Below are 19,517 nucleotides of genomic sequence, written 5' to 3'. Positions count from 1 at the left end.
TTCATTGACAATTTTGTATTATCTCTCTAAGCACATGTCCCTCTCGTAAAACATTATAAGTATAATGGGTTGATTTGGAAAATTTAAAGGTATCTTTCTTGTCTTCATACGGATTATTTTAAACGCACTCTAACTATCCTGCAGCTGTTTCCATGCGGTTTCTAACGATAAACGCATGTCTTTTCGTATACGGTCTTAAACCCTTTGAATGTGGCCCACCATTGTTTTATTTTTATCATCGTCGACGACAGGTTACACTTGTGTAGTTTGCTATGTACATCGGCCCGTTCTTTACCGCACTTCTTACTTCCAACGCGAACAATAGGCAAGAGCGAGAGCTCGTTGAAAACGGAAAAACAAAAGATCACAACTCACAACAAATCCTACTTTCGATAAGTGTCAGGTGGGCGCTGCCAGTCAGCAAAATTTATATTCGGAATCGAGTAACTCACTTTCGAACATCTTATTCTATTCCCCTTATGGCTTTGGTTTTCCCAATCGAGAAAGGAAAAATTCTGTTCATGCAAGCAAGATGTTATTGCTTGTAAATGGAGGAACAGTTGAAGCTGCACCACTTTCTAAAGGGCCAGTTAATAGAGAAGACGTCAAGTTAAAAGCATCAATTGATGCAAACTGCCGAAGAGATCGTTTATTGAATTCGACCGTTCATGATAAAGTGTTTATATGCTATAAGGAAATCGTCTTCCATATTTTAGGGAAAAAAAACAATATCGCCTTACCCACGCCGTCTATATTAAGCCAGGTTGACTTTTTAACTATCTAGTTCCGCGGTTAACGTGGAGGATCCTTATGAATATTATTATTATAAGTTATCCGATCTTATCTAGCATCGACGAGATACGCTGCACGCTGAATTTTTTTGTCGCTCTATCTTGCTCAACAATCATTAACGCTTTACGTTTCACTACATGCATGATCAGATGTTGTTGTAACGATAAATCATTGTTGAGCGCATTTCGCAATTTTAAAGGCAGTAGAAAACAGGGTTTCATTGAGATGTAACAGTAAATTAGTTTTACTCGGTGTGGATACAATGGTTTTATTGTACAGTTTAAAAATTATTATTGGAAGTTTTTTAATTGCGAAAGCGAATTCCGCTCTTTATCGTTTCGTTCCCGAATATGGTGAAGTATATCAGGACTGTGACTATAATCCGGAAATGGGCGGTTATAGTGACTTTGTAGATGTGAGTGAAACAAATGTTATTGCTGACGACGAAGGAATACATTTCAATGGAACTGTTACTATCCTTTGGGATGTAAAAGAAACGGATCGCGTTACGGTAAATATTAAGCCTTTTCAAACTGCCTCTTACAGCCGCAACCTCTCCTCACATATTCATTACACACATACCTTATTTCAATTGCATGCCAAAGACACAATTTCAACACATTTTGCATTAGAGAATATCAGACCGGATAAAAATAATAAGACTTGTTAATAAATTCCAATAAAATAGAGGGATTATTACTTTTTAAAAGGTGTAAAGAGATAGGCGCTTAGGTCACGTTCTGTAAAAAGTGGTAGGAAAATGAAAGATAGTTCTGTTTAACCGTGGCGGGGAATGAATGATGGATGGATTACGATGAACCTGAACCTGCATTCAAATTAGGATGTTAACGTGGATGTTAAAGTTGAATATCCATGGCACAACCATTTGCCAAGATCATCTGAATGTAACGTAATACGACTTGCTTCAATCAAAGGCAATCCTCGCTAGGGAAAGCTGATAATAACAGTCAACCTAACGGCGCCGGACAACGGGCCCAATATGCCGAAGTTCACGATATCATGACTTTTCAGCATGACGATGAACAAACCCTACAGCGCTCCTCGCCAAACAACGATCATCGAGAAATGGAAAAATATGTAGCTAGTAATAGATAGTTTTTTGTTAAAAAGAAAAAGCACTTTTTACCGTTCTTTCGAAATAAGCGAATAAGTTTGGCGAATGGTTTCTGCAGTGCAGTGCAGTAGAGTTTACTTTGCTTGCAGCTATAGGCAGTGCTCTGTCTACAAAGTTATGTCGAACATATCTACGCGTACGCCCAATCTTGTTTTCGTTGCCTACCTCTTCTTGCCCGTTACCGTCCAGCACGGATATCGAAATATCATGTGAATGATTGGACGTACTAAAAAAATATATATCCTATTTGCAAATGTAACTGTCACTGAATGAGTGCATGTTTCGCCGTTTTACATAATAATGTGATTTTACATGGGACTAAAAGGTTGGTATGAAATATCTTACAGTCATATGTGGAATTAAAAAAGTTTGTCCGCGGCACGTGGCAACCAACCGTTTTCTCGGCAATGGTGCACGATTTATGTAAAGAAATGCTTAATACTTTCTCTCAGGTGTATTCACTTTGGACGCGCCACGTCTTTCCTGAGGATCTTCGATGTATGGCAAAGGGTGTACGTACCTTATGCTTTTCTTGATATTTAAATAATAATGTTTACTATAATCTTAGGTAAGATATCGTCATGAACCATTTTCCGTGTTAGTCGAAATTGACGCACTGGTTAATATGGAAGGACGCTACAAAGGAGTTACAACTTTACGAGCATATGACGAAAACAACCAATTGAAACCGAACGTTATTTGCTTGGAAACGCCCGGCGACATTGTAAAAGTTAAGCGTAGAAACTAATATCTCTTTTCTTTGCACATAAATAAAAATTCAAATATTTTAAAACAAATGGTCCTTGAATTGTGCTAACATATACTCGTAGGAAAGGTTTCTGCAAACAAGTTTTCTTTCTCAGCTCGCCATGAGCTGAATTATTTACCTATTTGTCTATCTATTTTAACTCCTTGCCTTCTTTAAAACTTAATTAGTATGTATGTATGTAACGTCGATCGTGTAAAACACTTGATGATAATGTCGACTTTAACAGATGATGATGGAAAATTTCTGACAAATAGTTTTTTAACATATAAACATACTGAGCTGAGCCGGATCACACTGATCGGTTTTTGGGAATTTTTCGAAAATCTACAGTTTCCTTCGTTTGCACTTAAGTAAATATTGATATAATTTGTAGCGTGTACCTTATATGCAATCAAATGCACTTTTATTTTTCGAGGAAAGTCGCAGTAAACACTTAAGAGCATTTAAAAGCGAAACATTTCCGTAATATCAACTGAAATCAAGTATATAATCGTGATTTCGTCTTGAGAAAACAGTCTAATAAAATTGTGAAAAAATTGAAATTTCAGCGACAAACAAATTTCTATTTTTCGTTCCGATTTTTCATAAAATTGAAGTCTATTTAAAACGTAGTTCTTACAAAGCCTCATAATCGAGAGAATTTTCATCGCTTGCACGACTAAAACTTTTTGCCCGGAAGTTCTGCAAAACACTTTTCTAGCTAACCTTCTAGCATTCTCATTGCAAGCCAACCTAATCGTTCAGGTCAAAATTATCCAATCGAATGAATCGAAGAACAGCAGTGACTTCAGGTGAAATGCTTTCACTAAATCACTGGCACCACATTTGGCGTAAAAGCAGTGCATCGTTAGATTTGTATACAATAAATAATACTTTGAGCGAAACATTGAAATGAGACTCTCATTAAAGTTTCTCAGGTACTACGACATCATGAAACTATTATTATTATTATTATTATTTTTAATATTATTTTTTGTGAGTTGATGTTACCGTAGGATTTTCAATTATTCCTATGTCCGCAAAACAATGATTTTTGACTACACGAACGTCATTAAACGCATGATTATGATGATCTGGGTATTCACATATAATCCGGTACAACTGACTAATCGGGCGAATACAATGCAAAGGGTAAGGCAAAAAAAAGTGAAAAAACCGAATCAAAGTCATTCAAGAAATACAGGTTATGTCGAAGCTTTCTTCCATTCTCGAGTTCCTCTGCATTATCAATTTCTCCAACGAGGTCACATTAGCCATAAGCAATAATATTCGAGCATAATAAAAGTAATAAAGGCAATGGAAGTTTGAGAGAATAAAGAGAGATTTTTTATTTCATCAAATTTGATAAAAGTTAAGATAAATCAAAACAAAGCAGAAGTATATCAAAAGCAAATAAATAAGAGGAAAAGAAAAAAGCAAGGAGTTTACAACTGAAGCAATGCGGAGCTGTAACAGAAAACATCACAGCCAACGTATTAAATTAATTAACGAATTATGTGAAACGTTGAGATTAAAAATTCTATCTCGTAGAGATACCGGCATCAAGGAGCATTGGTTTATAAAGTATAAATGATCACTTCAGACATTACGTAGATGCACAGATGGCTAGACGGATAGTTACGTTCAGAATATGGTCCAGAATAAATACGTTATGTTTGACAGAGAAGAATGTGCATCAACTCTTCGCTGCTAGGTATAAACATCGATCGGGTATTTGCTGATTTAATATCAAGAAGTGTTTAGAGCATACATGGTCTCCTACTTGTTCTTATTCTCGAGAACACACTACCTTTACGTTGTGACACTCGAAATTTCTTCTCAATCGTATAAAAGAATTGAAGAGGTTGCTCTTATTTTAGAAGAAGCCCGACGGAGCTGCTAGAGAGTTGCTCCCTTTATTGGATGTCTCTCTCATCTTTACTTTCGTCTCTGCCATTTCTTCCTCTCTCTCTCTCTCTCCGTCTCTCTTACGAGGATAAATGATCGTAATCGAGAAACTACTCGATTCTGCGACAAGAAAATAGACCTCCAAGGATATGAAGACGCATAAGTAGGTTGAAAATTTCAAAAAGATTCGATGACCTTCCTTCCTTTCCTTTTTCTTTCCTTTTAAAGCACTCTTGTAAGCCCTGTGTCAAATGAAATGGAAAACTTTATATACTCTTATCTCCTTTGATGCGAAACGTATTATAATTGATACTAAACTCTCGCTCACCTTGTCATTTCATTAAGCGTACTATTTACTCATTCGCGGTACTCACAGGTGTCCGGAATTGTTTGCATTACTTAAACACATATTCGATTTTACGCAAAAAGTGTGAAAAGACAGACAAAGAGAAACCAAAAATAAATATTTATGCAACGTGTTCGTTTCATTTAAACGATTTCTCCTTTTTATCTGTCTTTCTCAGGGTGCACTTTTAATCACGTTATCGTATTTAAATTTCAGTATAGCAAATAACTACATCATGAAAAGATAAAAATTTTGAAGAGAAAAAAATCAAAGCAAAAAAAACAAAATACCCGATATTGAAAAGATCTTAACCATGCAATGAAATTAATAGCATTACGTTAAAGTTGAGTATGTTTTCCCAAATATATATATTTATATATAATCAATTCAATCAGTTACCTTTTACACAAGTTTTAAATATTTCTTATATCGTTTCACTCTCTCTTTTAACATCCAATTAACGTTCAATCTGTCGTAATTGCTACAACTGACGACAACAGTTCATTCTCAGGATATGTAAGTTATTTTAATATTTGCGCCTGCTTTCTTGATCCCTTTATCGCATTCTCCATACGTTGTCACTGCTCCACATTACTTCGCTTTAATATTTAACAGTTACTACATAGTTAAAAATTATTGAAACAAAGTAAAGTAAAGTAAAGTAAAAAAAATCGAGAGAAAAAAAAAGAAGAAAAAGAAAAGAGAAGAACTCGATTTTGTTTTTCCTTCCACTCTATCGCTAATGGTTGCATTAAAATTTCTTAACTCCATCGTGATGAAATTGTTGTTTAATTTAACTTGCATGTGTGTACATACACACATATAGATAAGTCTATCGTCATCGAAATATACGTTAATTATTAAAAATCTTGGACAAGTAGCATACAACGGACAAATATTGACTGGCTTGAAGATGGAACATCATGGTTAGCCCAGGCCACAAGTGGTGTAAGATACATTAGGTTTATGCGGACGTATGTACCACCCGGAACGACTTAAGACAGACCCAATTTTCATCATTCAGAATTATTTTGTGAATCGATCGAAGCTTGCCCCTCTGTCTCTCTGAAGTCTGCCTACATATTTTTGTGTTCCACTGTCAGGCTGGTAGATAAATCGTTCGGATCGGTCCAGCTTTGCGATCAATCCCAGAATTTTTTTTAAAATTTTTGCACTCTCTGAGTAATAGTACTTCGACTTTCTAAATTATTATGAGGCAATTTAGTTTTACTGAGACAGTTTTTAGAACCCATTCTCATATAACCGCTCCTACGAAAACTGAATCTTTATATAGTAAACAGTTATAATATTCGATATTTCGCGGTGAAAATTTGTTCGTGATAATAATATGAGATAAAAATTAAGTGGACCAAATATCAGCGATATGGGTCGATTTCTTGGAACTCAATCCATATAAGATTTCTCATGAGTAGTCGGCCCTTCCGAAAAAAGTTTAATTTTTAATATTTTATGATGAAAACTGGTCCATAGCAAAATTCTAGCAGAGTATTTGGATCAGATAAGTCTATTTTTCAAATCCTAAGACTTGCAAGGATTATTACGAAAAGCGAGAGTAAAATTTCTAATTTTCTATGACGTAAACTGAAAAAATATTAAATTTGTAGGGAGTAAGTAAAGTTTTCCAAATTTGGATCACGTCATATGATGTTTTGGACATACCATAATACACGATCTCTCATGGAAAGTATGCCTTTCCAGAAAGATAATAATCTAGTTTTTCGCGTGCGATTATCAAAACGAATGAACAATCGTACTAGGCGAAGTGGATGCATGATGCAGTCTCACTGAATTTTTAAGGTAATCTATTGAAGTTAAATCATTATTTCGGACTATCTTGCATGAATATTGAGACACCCTGTGTTCGGTTAAGTGTAACTTGCACTTTGCAGTTAAGAAATTTGAAAAAACTCAATTTCATTTAGCTGCAAGGTAGGAAATTCCTTCGAAGAAATCACGGCTTTATTCTATGCCCTATTAATTACAACCTGCCTCACCGAATCGGGCCGCCTTTGGAATTTCGATGTCTGCTGCTATTGGCAAAGGTCAAAGGTAACATAAATCTTCCGCAGTACGTTTCCTTCAGCATTTTTCATAGAGAACTTTTCAATCATCTTAGAATAAACAACATGCACAAAAGTATATGAGCGGTTGATAGGTTAAAAATGCGACTTTTATTTCAAAGCTTAGCGAAACTAGACAAGGACATTCCGCAGAATTCTTGTGAACTAAAACCGACTATTCAAAGATTATAAAACATTTCATTAGTACGAAGCTAAAACGCTGTGTAATTTAAATAAAAACAAAAAGAAAAAACGAACAATGCGATGAGATGCATTCTGCAGTTATGCGGCATAAAAAACTTGAAAATATGAAAAGACGTGGAAAAGAATGCCGTACGTTAGGTCGATGAAAACGCTAACAAAACGAAACCAACAATGATCTTAAACCTTGACTGCATGATTTGTTGTTTGGAATTTTAAAAAATCGTTCCCTATACGAATATAATCGTAGGTTGCCTAAAGGATAATTTAGAGAATGCAAGTAATAATATTGAGCATGTATTTTGAAAAAAAAAAAAGGAAAAAGGTACGTAGATTTTTGGCAACAGTATGCGTTTATTACTAAAATTATTTTAGACGAAAGTAAATGATCATGTATTCATATTATTCATTAGTAAAGAAATTTTCTTACTGTTTCTGCAAGAAACACAGCAAAGAAATTGAGATTTTTTGTCGTTTTGTCGTTGACACAAAGCAACTTTGCATTCGATGCACTCAGTCTAAAAAAATCCTATACAACGTGGAAGTTTGCATCTATTTTCAGAAGTGCATCTTTCCTCATCATTGTGTATACCATCTTTTGGCGGGACAGGCATCGTGAGATCTTGGTGTTTACTAGTTTCCATCACTTTTTCTTGCGTTCTAGATCACTGGATCTTTTGTTCGCATCATATTTTTTATGAGAGCACAATGTCTCTGCAAATTTTCATCTCCAATCGCGCAATGCAAGGTTTGGCTTGTTTTTTTTATACAATTCCCATGAATTGATCACTGCCATATCAATCAGGCGACTTTTGATTCCGATCCTAATCAACAGGCTACTCATGATGTCAACTCCTCTCATAGGCTATAGAGATTTGTTTACTTTGTTTTTTATGGTATCTGTTGACAGTTGCGGCTAGTTCGGAGCCTACATAAATTGACTACATTGTGATAAGCTTATTGTGTTTCCAGCATGTCACTCAGATATCCAGACATTGCTTATCTACAATTTCATCCTCATAGGTTTCTTGGTGTAGAGAGTCTTTCATAAAATGGTTGCATCAAAAAAAACTTAACTTAAACCTCGAATCTTCACAAGCAAAGTAAACTTTTCACTTTCATACATGATTTATTGTCCGACTTGCGTTCGGAAACGCACGCATTTAGGTTTTGTGGAATCAGACGAAGGGTATTTGGAATTTGAATGTAGACAATTGGCAATAATATGCATTCAAGTGTTAATAGTTATTATGTAGCGATCTGTATTTGCTTGAGGGAAGGACACAGCAAACGAAACAGATCATAAAACTTGAAACAAAACGTCCCACTGACCTGAGGACATTAAAATCACTGGATCACTGGTCATTTTCACTATAGAAAGGCTAAGAAAAAGTAAGAGAGTTTGCGTCTTTCTTGCATTTAATTTAATTCTCCATTCAGTCAGATAATTAGATATTACTGCGATGAGTATAAGAAAATGTCAACTTTATTGAGATGACAAGTGCGAATTGTGACTAAAGCAAGCGCACGTGCCACTCTTGCATGATAATGAGCAACAATAATTTGTTACCGTCAAAGCTTAATCGGTAAGTTTACATCATCAACCATCGATAATCGTTTGTCATCACATTTGTCCTGCTTATCGTTTATCTGTTATATAGTTTAAGTGTAAGATTTTTGCAGTCATGCGGTTAGAGATAAGTAATTCTTTCTGTATTACTGAAGCAGCCTTTTTTGTTTCAAGCTCGTAAGTGTGAGCTAAAACCGCACAACACTTAAGAAGCATACCCTTGTTCGCATAACAAAAAAGTTTATGATTTTTTAATCCTTTGTAAAACTTTATTATTTAATAAATAGTTAATCGGTTTAATAAATTATAGATAAGAATATAAACCAATCAAACCGTTTATACGAAGCGTTAACAACGTATATATGGGAACATTGTTCTAGGTCAGCCTCAGCCAACAACAATTTGTTCTGTTACACCCCCCCCACCATCTGATGAGGGGTAACTTCATTTTGTCTGAATGTTGCCATTTCTCAAAGCGAAGCTTTAGAAATTCCGCAATGTATATATACTCTTGATCAGCATCGAGATAAACATGTCCATCTGTCCGGTGTTCCGTCTATCTGCCTGCTGTAGACATTCTGTCGGCCGAAAAAAAAACTATCCACTTGAAATTTGGTATAAATGTTGGACGTTCTTGCGCACAGGTTGGTATTGAAAATGGGCAAATTCGGTCGTAGGACACGGCCACGGTACCAAGTGAACTGAGGATCTCCTTGTTTTTCCAAAAGATATAAGAAATTGATTTTTTGCAATTCACTCACGAATTCTATCAGATACATCCCCAAAAATTTCAGTCTATACTCTATGGACGATGCTGTAGTGCTACCATAAAAATTAAACAAATTGGCCACGCCTACGCAATTTTGTGTCGTAATTTCATTTTTTTCTCAGAAGCCTTGTAACGCACAGAAGAAGGCTTCAAAAACATCATAAGGTATATAAATTTTTGGCCCCAATTCGGCAAATTGGAAAAGCACCTAAGCAGGTCCATCCATTCATCTGTCCAGCTGCAGCAGCCTGCACAACTGTGTAGTATCTGTGATAAGCAAACTCCCGTTCGCAAAAAAATTAAAATGTTGCCTACGGACTTGCAAGAGAATTCAAAAATGATCCAAATTTTTCAAAGAATATGCCTGCGAGACGCCCATAAGCTTATGTAACAAAAGCTGTGAATATCTTTGCTTTGCGTGTTTTTTGCTTGTTGCTCATCATCAAGTAATTTTCATTATGAAAATAGAAAAAAACCAAAAATTTAAATCTTTTGCTGTTTTTCGGACAACGGCGATGGACTATAAAAGATCCAAAGAGGCTGAATATAATTTTCTTCCTTTTCTTTCAAAATTTTAAAAGGTTCTTTCTTTTTCTTCTAATTTTGTTTATTTTTTATTTTTTTTTGTTACAAGTTGCCTGAGACTTTAACAGATCTTCAAACAAACGAAATCTAATGCATACACTTTCCGGACATAATTAATTAATTTTCCTACTAACGATAAACGTTAAATAAAAGCAAGCAAGAAATTCGTGAGAATCATGATGCGAAAGCCAAGCTGAAGAAATAATGCGTTTGGAACGCGATCAATCAATTTTCCTGATAACCATATTCATTATTATTACGCATTTCATTCATTCATTCACTGAGCTCAGTTGCCAAGCAAACATGTAAGAATATTCTTGTTTTGCAAATGCCGTAATGTTTGTACTTCATCTAAGGCAATCGTAGTCGCATTGCTGGCTATCTGCTCATTACTAACTTTCGCAGAACTCTAGCAAACAAATTACGACAGTCTACGGTTTTGTTTAAAATCATCGAGAATGCAATCCAATGGCATGCATTGGCCAAGACCACGTGTTCATCTAATGCTGTCAGTAATGATGGCGGTGTTGATGCTGATAACACACAACGAACTTAAAATACAAATTGTCTAAAGAGAAGGCTTTTAAAAAACAAAAAAAATATTGCCACACTTGCAGCGAACGTACATATCGTGTTTACAAGAACAATAGTGAATCAAATATCGATTTGCTTCGTATCGAAGCATTCCCTTAAACAATGTGATTGCAATGTAGGTTCATTTGGCAGTTTTGTGGTTGGGAACGGACAGAAACTGCAATGTTCTGATTATGTGCAAATGATTGAAGCTAAGCATCAGAAAGTAAGACATTTGCCTAATTTACACAAGTCCTATAATTGTGGAGACGATCGTTATGCTCAGACCTACATTGCCTTGTTTCGTACACAATGCACGAATGAATCAAAGGAGTAAAAAACAATGTTATGTCGTCTGTAAGTACTGTTGCCGATAGCCTCACATTATCGACGAAGTATAGTATTCAGGAATTTCTATGAATAACTGTCGACATATTTTGCGCAAAAATTCATATCTCTAATGGTCTAACAAGTAAAGCCGAATGTTTGACACCTGCATCTGACTCAGGACTTTAAACAATTTGAAGAAAAATCACAATTCATTGCAAAGACGATTGCCGAGGTGAGTCCCTGTTTTTCACTGAATTACAAGTTGCGGCACTTGTTCAGGTCGGTAAACGATAGACTTCAATGAAATGTCGTTAGCATCTCTTAGGGGTTGGCAAACGTAAAAATAAATGACAACCATTCCCATGCAACGGCAATGCAACCGAGCTCGAGCGTAGGCCGTCTTTTGTTGGCTTATACAACATTGCTCTACAGCGCCAGATTTGTTGCAATGTTCGAATGCATCATTTTGAAGATGTGCCTTTCACATCTATAAGCCAACAGAAGTTGTGCATCTTCGGCCCTAAAAAAAAATTGTTGCTGTTTTGAGATCAGCTACTAGTCAAACCATTTCATACATTTTTTATAAGAGAGGTGGTACGACGTTCAGAAAGTGCGTGGTAATCGGATAGACATAAGTTTGGTCGGTAAGCTGAAAAGGCTATCATTTCCCGCTTGACTCGCGAACCAACATTCTCTACAATGTCATAACGGAAAGCTGACCTTATGTCGCCTTTTCTGATATTCCCCTTGATTTTGGAATGGGCAACGGTTCAAGGCGTTTAATTGTTCCTGTCACAGCTCCCGTTCAGTCCCGTAGGTGTGGTTGCCATAACCGGAGTTTTTACGCTTGAGTCTCTCAAAATAAGCTCATTTCATACCCAGTACTATACATGGATGTTGTCTCTCTGGATCATTGTCGGTGAATGCTCTTTATTTAACACGAAACTTGATTTATTCATTGTTAAAAAAAAAATGGTTATTCACTGCAACAAGTGTTAAGGTTGCGACCTATAGAGATATATATACAACACACTTGAACAAATTTATGGCCTCTACGCGACAGCTAGGGCCATCTATGGTCAACTTGCATTTTTATATTCACTTAACTGGAGGTAATCAGGTGTAAAAAGTGTCGCTTTTTCCGAAGGCTGACTTTCATTTAGGCGATTCCCCGCTCGTATGGGTGTGCAGATAAAAGGCGGAAAAGGCCTTTCAGCAAATTTGCGACAGTCTGAATATAATTTCTTTCTAATTGCTTGTGTTTGTAAATTTGCAAAAATTATGAACTACAGCAGCAGCAGCAGCAAAACTAGAAGGGATTTTAGATCCACGAGGTAGTGGGAAACTTTGGTCTTCCAAGTATGTTTCTATAACTCAACCAAGAACGAGGTAAATACAAATGCGTTTATTTATATTATAACCCTTTAGCGAAAAGGTATCATTAAGCTTCTGAAAATTGTTATCTTGGATGGGTGTGTGAAGGTATGTGTGGCTTTTAAAATGTCTGAAAAGTTTTTCCTTCCACATGACAGCGTCTTAGTGAAAACAAAAGGTATTTCTTCTACATACTAAACTGCGCACAAACATTATGCACAATAGGTATTGACCTTTAGCCTCTAAACCTAACTAAATAAACAAATAAACAATGCTGTGGAACAAAAGTGATTTTCGAATGGCTAACTGTTTCTAAAGGAATTACAGCAATAACAACGGCAACAGCAGCCCGCAACCACAATCAATACAACAATCTCTTAAACAAATAGGAATTCAAGACACAAATCTCTAACATACAATACGCAACACTTCCCTTCAGTGCATAGAAAAGAAATTAAAAAAAAAAAAACGAAAGAAAACATCAAAAACATTTAAAACACAAATATGTCGGTACGTGGGTAACGGGGGAAAATCCATTAAACTGTGAACACATAATTGTATGTCTTTGTGTTCCTGCTCTTATTTAGTAGCTATAATGCTTTGGTTACACATAAAAATAAAACCCTCAGGTGGTCTCCAGTAAACATTATTCACTTGATAATTCAACACCACTACCAATGCCATTGTATTCAAATAAAAGAAAGAGGAGCAAAAAAAAAAAAAAAACTAATTTAAAACTCTTACGTTATGTTAACTGTTTCCTTGCATAACCATATATATATATATATGTAATGCTCTGAGAGTAAACATCATTTACCTTAAACATAAGCATGTGCTGGTTGAAAGGTAATATCATGGTTTGAGTAGCGAAAGACATCTTAAACTTAAGGCTGCATTTCCTGCAGGGAAAACATTATAAGACCATAAGTCCAAAGTTTTTGTACAGACATCATGTAAACCTATCGCATATATATATAGAGTATGTGCTCTGTCTGCACTAAGATAAATGAATTTGAGTAGGATAAAGGATTCTTCTTATAATTTATGGCAGTTGGACTAATGTGCGTCATTAAGTAGTCTTCAAATGCTTTCTTTACTTACGGAAGTGGAAACACAAAGTTATGCTTGGAAATTTATTTGTAAAATGCATAAGCGATAGTATTAATAAGATAAACAAAAAGTACAATAGAATCCTTCTTTTCTATTGCAATTCAGCTTTTCATTGGATGCTATAAATCTATTAACTAAGAGATGTTTTCAGATTGTTTGGAAATCAAGTCTACGTCCGTCTTTAGAGTTCTGATACTTTGATAAGAAGTCTATGTAAGTGAAAGAAGATAAATATGCGAACATTTTCAAAATGTGCTTCAGATCCCACAATGATCTCTGCATTTGCCTTAAATGTTCTTCTCTTCGTCTTCGCTCTATTGCAGCGCTCAGGATACTCAATAAATTAGCAGGCTTTCCCTGCCTAAATCTTGATCCAATAAGTGAGAAACACTTTCTTTGGACATATTTGTAAGCTCTACTATAATCGCCCATCCTTCAGCGCCATGGTACAGTAGTTACAGTTTTTGACTGCCCCGAGCATTCATTGTTCTCGAAACTAAGACGGCCGCGTTTCACTTAACCTATCCAAAATTTCACTGTAATGATGATGCAATGTCCGCATGCGACGTGTCCATCTCGTTCCTAGTTTGCATAGGCCTACTGCAGTCTAAACCGAAAGCTTAAACTGATATTCAACTGATACCAGGTTTCAAAAAAACATTCACATCGACTCAATCAAGTGATTGTTCAACGCTAGCCCCGCCTTGAAAATGGTGGGAAATTTAGAAATTTGGATAGGTAGCTATCGAGAAATACCCAAACATATTCCCCACTTTTTATATTCGGATTTCCGACTTTCGAGGCAACGGACGTAAGCCCATTTTTTCGTTCGACGATTAATTGCTTGTTGCTGCTTGGAGTTGCAAGAATTGGTATAGAGGGACAAAACGCTTGATTTCATAGCTTAGAAAACCGCTTAGATCGCTTGCGGAATTTTTTTTTTTTTAGTATCTCACAAAAATTTTCATTTCTTGAAAACGTTTGCATCATGGAAGGCAAAGCTTCAGGGTCTGTAAAGTATAAATATATTGTTGAACAGCGGCAAATTGTGGATCTATCTAGCAATGTCTGTCCGTCTGAGTGTATTAGAAGTTCTTGCATGCAGGTTGGTATTGAAAACGAACCAATTCGGTCAAAGGAAAAGCTCACAGTAAAGCGTAAGCTGAAGGCGCATCTGTTTCGCTAAGCAAAAATTTGGCTAAAATCTTCTAAATTTATGTGGAGGAGGACTCTACTATTCATAACCAAAAATGTAAAAAGTGGGCCAAGCCCTTATAAACGTTCAAGTGACAAAAGTTTCACTTTTTTTTTCACTTTCTCCACCAAAAAAAACTGTTGAACATTTTTCCGCGCAGGGGGATAGGTTGTCGCCAATTATAGACTATTGAACGTCATTATTAAAAAAATAAATAAATACTTAGCCTTTCCTGATTGTTCTTAAGTTGCAGTGGGAAGAACATCCGTACCGTACAGATTTTTTTCTCCCTAAAATATGTGCAAGCGACGTCGATAGTGGCAGACGTACAAAATTCGGTCCCGATTAATCGTTTTCAACCAGCTGTTTTTCATACGTCTGCACACATGAATGAATAATATAGGTATGTAGAAACTTTCTGCGACCGTACGACCATGACATGAAGTTACATTTTTTTAATTGCATTAACAGCTCTTTAAGGCGCAATAAAAGGATGAAATGGCATTTTGTATTCTTCCTCCTCTGTCCCTTGTATATTAGTGTATTTTTTAAGATTTTTTAATTATTATAATTATTTTATCGATTTTTCTGGTTTTACTTCGTGAATAAAATGCAACTTAGCAACGAGGAAAAGTTTTTCCTTTCAGCAAAGCCGTACAAATGTTGGTTGTTTTAATGGACTTTCGTTACCGTAACTTGTGGGCTTTCTTCCGTGAAAATACAGGATATAAAGTAATTAGAATAATTATACCCTACACCACTTGCACTATAAGGATATATAAAGTACACCCAGAATTATTTGGGATGAACCCATCTTTTGTTACAACGATCGATTGACTCTCACCATCACTATCTGAATCGATCTGAGCCTCTCTCCATCCATTTGTCCCTCTGAGGCATTCGTCCGCTTGATACATTTGGATGAAATTTTGTGGATTGACGGGTTTTGGCCCAAACACGAACACTATTTAATGGTGGACTCTGTTCCACAATTGTGTTCTCCTTGCCTTCTTTTTTCTTTTAATTCTCTCCTTAATAGAGATTTTTTCAATCACTCATCGCCACTCATCATTAATTTTTAATACTTGTTTTTGAGGCATCACTTCATTAAAAGTAAAATCGAACATATTCCAGCCTAATCCTACTTTATAAATCCCAATCATATGATAAATTATTTTTAGTTTCCGGAGAAGGGTAATGTATTCAACTAACACGAGTAAACATTAATTAGTTTCGCAAAACTTCTGTCTCGCTCTCTCTCTCTCTGTTTCCCTATCAATCTATTTTACTCCATTTCCGTATTTCATTCTCTATCATAACCTAATAGGCGACTGTTAAATATTTCGCCAATAAGTGTGTATCAACATTCGAAAATGAATTATAGTGAAAGCGTCTAAATAGGAAAAAACTCGTATTAAAAAGAATATGTGATGAAAAGAAGAAAAAATATATATACATACATAATTTATGCATATGTGAACATCCGTCAGCATATAAATAGCCTCGTTTTGAATTTCCCCTGAAAGGGGAAACGGAAAGAATTTAAAATATTTCGTTTGCCTCTCTTCAGTTTTTTTTTTTTTTTTTGTGTTTGCTTCACTTTCATTATGTGTATTGCGTACATTTGAATGGTGGCGATGATGTGGCCTCCAGCGCTTAAATGACCAAATTTTTATTTGTTTTGCATTTTTCTGTCTTTTTTTTTTTGTTTTTTTTTTTGATGTCGTTTCATTCAGATTTTTTTCTATATATATACATTTTGGGTGTTTGCCTTATAAAACAAAAGGTAGCAAGATGGGCTTGCAAAACTGTATGCATAAGAAATTTGCATAAAATAGGTCAGCAGAGGGGCGATAGGAAACTGGTATAGATAGGTAGTAGTAACTATTGAAATATTTTTTCTGCATAAATTTTGGTACACATATGTAAATTGCATAAATTTTCATGTATGAACAGTTGTAAGTGACGTGTGCAAGCCTGTTAAAGTTTTCCATGATGCCTGAATATATATAGATTTAACTAACTTGGCCATCGGTAGTCGTAGGAGAGGTATATTTAAAGTCCCACGTTTTTCAATTTTTCGAATATTTAACAGGCAACGTACAGGCAACTACACAGCTGGAATCTATTCGGTGTTACTTTTGTTACTAATGCAAACAACCAACTAAGGATTTTATATGCATGAGCGGAATAAAGGTTTTTGCTTTTTTATCTCCGTTAGTTGCATAAGGTACACTTTGGCATTCATACAAAATGGTACCCAAGACGATTGTTTACATTAGTTTTTTTTTTTCCTTTTTTTCTCTTCTTTTTTTTTTTTTTTTTTTTTTGAGATTACTTTCCTCTGAATTTTTAACAATTTTGGCATAAAGAGTAAAGATTAGATGATACACACATTAGCGATATGAATACTTTTATATGGGGAATATGGTACGATGGTTATGAACTTATGTGCAAAGATTCGCAAATGCTTCACATCATTGTTTAATAATTCGAGATATCAGAGATGATACGTCTACGTCTATTATGTTCAAAATATTTTACGGTGGAACAACCTTAAAAGGTGTTAGCACTTTTTTGTGTTTGCGACCAGATAAAACTGTACAATAATCGGTTTCGCTGACGGAAGAAAAAGGCCGCAGCCTAGTGGAGGTGTGCCCAATCGACAAGTGCTTGGCCTTTATCAACTGAGCACTGACTATAGCTACAACTAAAGCAATCTTCGCCGCAGTTGCGTATGAACCTGTGAACACACGGCTGCTAAGGCGGATAAAACTAATCAAACCATAAAGTATGAGTGCTCAACCAAATAACTGAGTTATTGCCGGTAAGCGGTAAACCACAGCTACAAGACAAACAGTGAAAGGCAACAATGTACAAATCGAGTCATAGAAATTTTCTAAGCAGTCCCGCCAGCTTTTTGGCATGTTTTAAAGGATGCTGACGGGTATCAGAAACACTTAATTGCACAGCTGTCTACAGGCCTTTTTCAACACCAGAATCCTCCAAATATGCCCGGCTCCTACATGCAACATAAGACACTAAGTTAATTATAAAAAATTTGGAAAAATTAATACAATTACAGGACGTCCTGCCTTCATATACAAACCAGCCCTTCTGCTAGCTATCGGCGTGTACTTCCTTTTCATCTGTATTCGATTTAGCCATAGCTTATTTTAGCAAGGATGCAAGGTACCAAGTTCGAAAACAACCCACCAGACAAAAAAATATAGGCTAAGAGCAGCGACCAGTAGACTTCATGCCAGTAAAATATTGTTATTCTTCTGTTTATTTTCAACACTTTGCCGCAAATGGCATTAAAAACATTTAGTTTGCACGGATGTGTTTAACATCCAGAAAGTTTGAAATTATACTACACACTTTGTGGATCAGTCCAAGCTTGTGTGTTCGTCCCTTTATATGTCTAATGTCTATGCAAATATTCTTTTGCTCAATCTTTAGGTTACGATTTTCACAAACAACGATTTATTTTGAGCGATCGGTTGTTTGAAAACATTTCCAATTTTCCAAATTCATGACAAAAATTCATTTGAAATATTTGGATCAGATAGTGGAATGTTTGCAGCATCCCCGCTCCCCGTCGTCAAGACTCCTAGTATGCTTTAATATGGGAAAAACCTTGACTTACAATACCTAATGGTGTAACTTGTTTCCTAGCAATAAAGTAAAACAAGCATTGCCTGTGGCGAACATGGACCCCGTTAATGTTGCAAAAATTTCAAAATTACAAAAAAGAAAAAACTATTTTAACAAAATGAAATAAAAATAATTCTGAATATTATTCTAAAATATTTACCAATTAAATTTTACGCTAATGAATTAAAAAAAAAAAAAAACGATGAGAAAAAAGCAAACTACGAAGCAAACGTATTTTTCACCTCAACATCGTCCACAAAATATTGTACAAAATTCTTTCTTAGTTTTTTCTATTAATTCTAAACAAATGTTTTGCGTTTTTTTCATTCCCTCCTTTCTGGGTTATATCCTCGGATTTGGCCTAGTTTGCTTTCACTTTTTAATTTCGGAAACTCGGTCAATTTCTTCATCATACAACGAATGCTTCAACATGCGCGAATTATGCATTTTTTTAATTTTTTCGTTTTGTTTAGCAAACAATATGCAAATTTTTTTTTTTTTTTTTTTAATTGCATTTTCGTTAGATGAAGTTATACCGAAAGAAAAAGATGATTAGCTGGTGCGTACTTTAGATGATGACATAATTTTTAAGCGACAAAAGACAGTTGTACTGCGCGCTTGTATTTCGAGCCAATCGCCAGCACTCAAACTGTTTAAAGATTGAACCGAATCGCTTAACAAAAAGACAAAAGAAATGCAAGTTCTGTCGGTGTCGCTTACTGAAAGGTATTTTAATATAGATTTGTAACATGAGTTTTGTTCTTTTTTGTACTCAAGGAAAATGTAGAACACCATAGTCGGACGAGTTCTATATCACTTCGCTTCGTTGGGTCTCTCTTGGACAATTCCGTGATGATGCGGTCTCCCCGTTGTCTTACTTACTTAATTTAGAGTTCGCCCGACAATCAGTCACTTTCAGTAGAACTGCTTGACTATCCTCATCCGAGTTGATATGACGAGGTTAAGTAAGTACATCAGCCTTTAAGCTTAAAATCGTTGTGATGAGCGTATTTCAATAAAAAAGAAAATCGTAAGGTTATCCATTAGGCCGTTCTGAAAGTAAGCGTGAAAAAACGCCCTCTGGCTTGAGATTTGGATCAAATTTTTTTCAATATAACGCTTTCACTAACACACATCAGTATT

The sequence above is a fragment of the Glossina fuscipes genome, unplaced genomic scaffold (assembly GCF_014805625.2).
Source record: "Glossina fuscipes isolate IAEA_lab_2018 unplaced genomic scaffold, Yale_Gfus_2 27, whole genome shotgun sequence".
Classification (NCBI taxonomy): Eukaryota; Metazoa; Arthropoda; class Insecta; order Diptera; family Glossinidae; genus Glossina; species Glossina fuscipes.
This window is presented reverse-complemented; position numbering follows the sequence as displayed.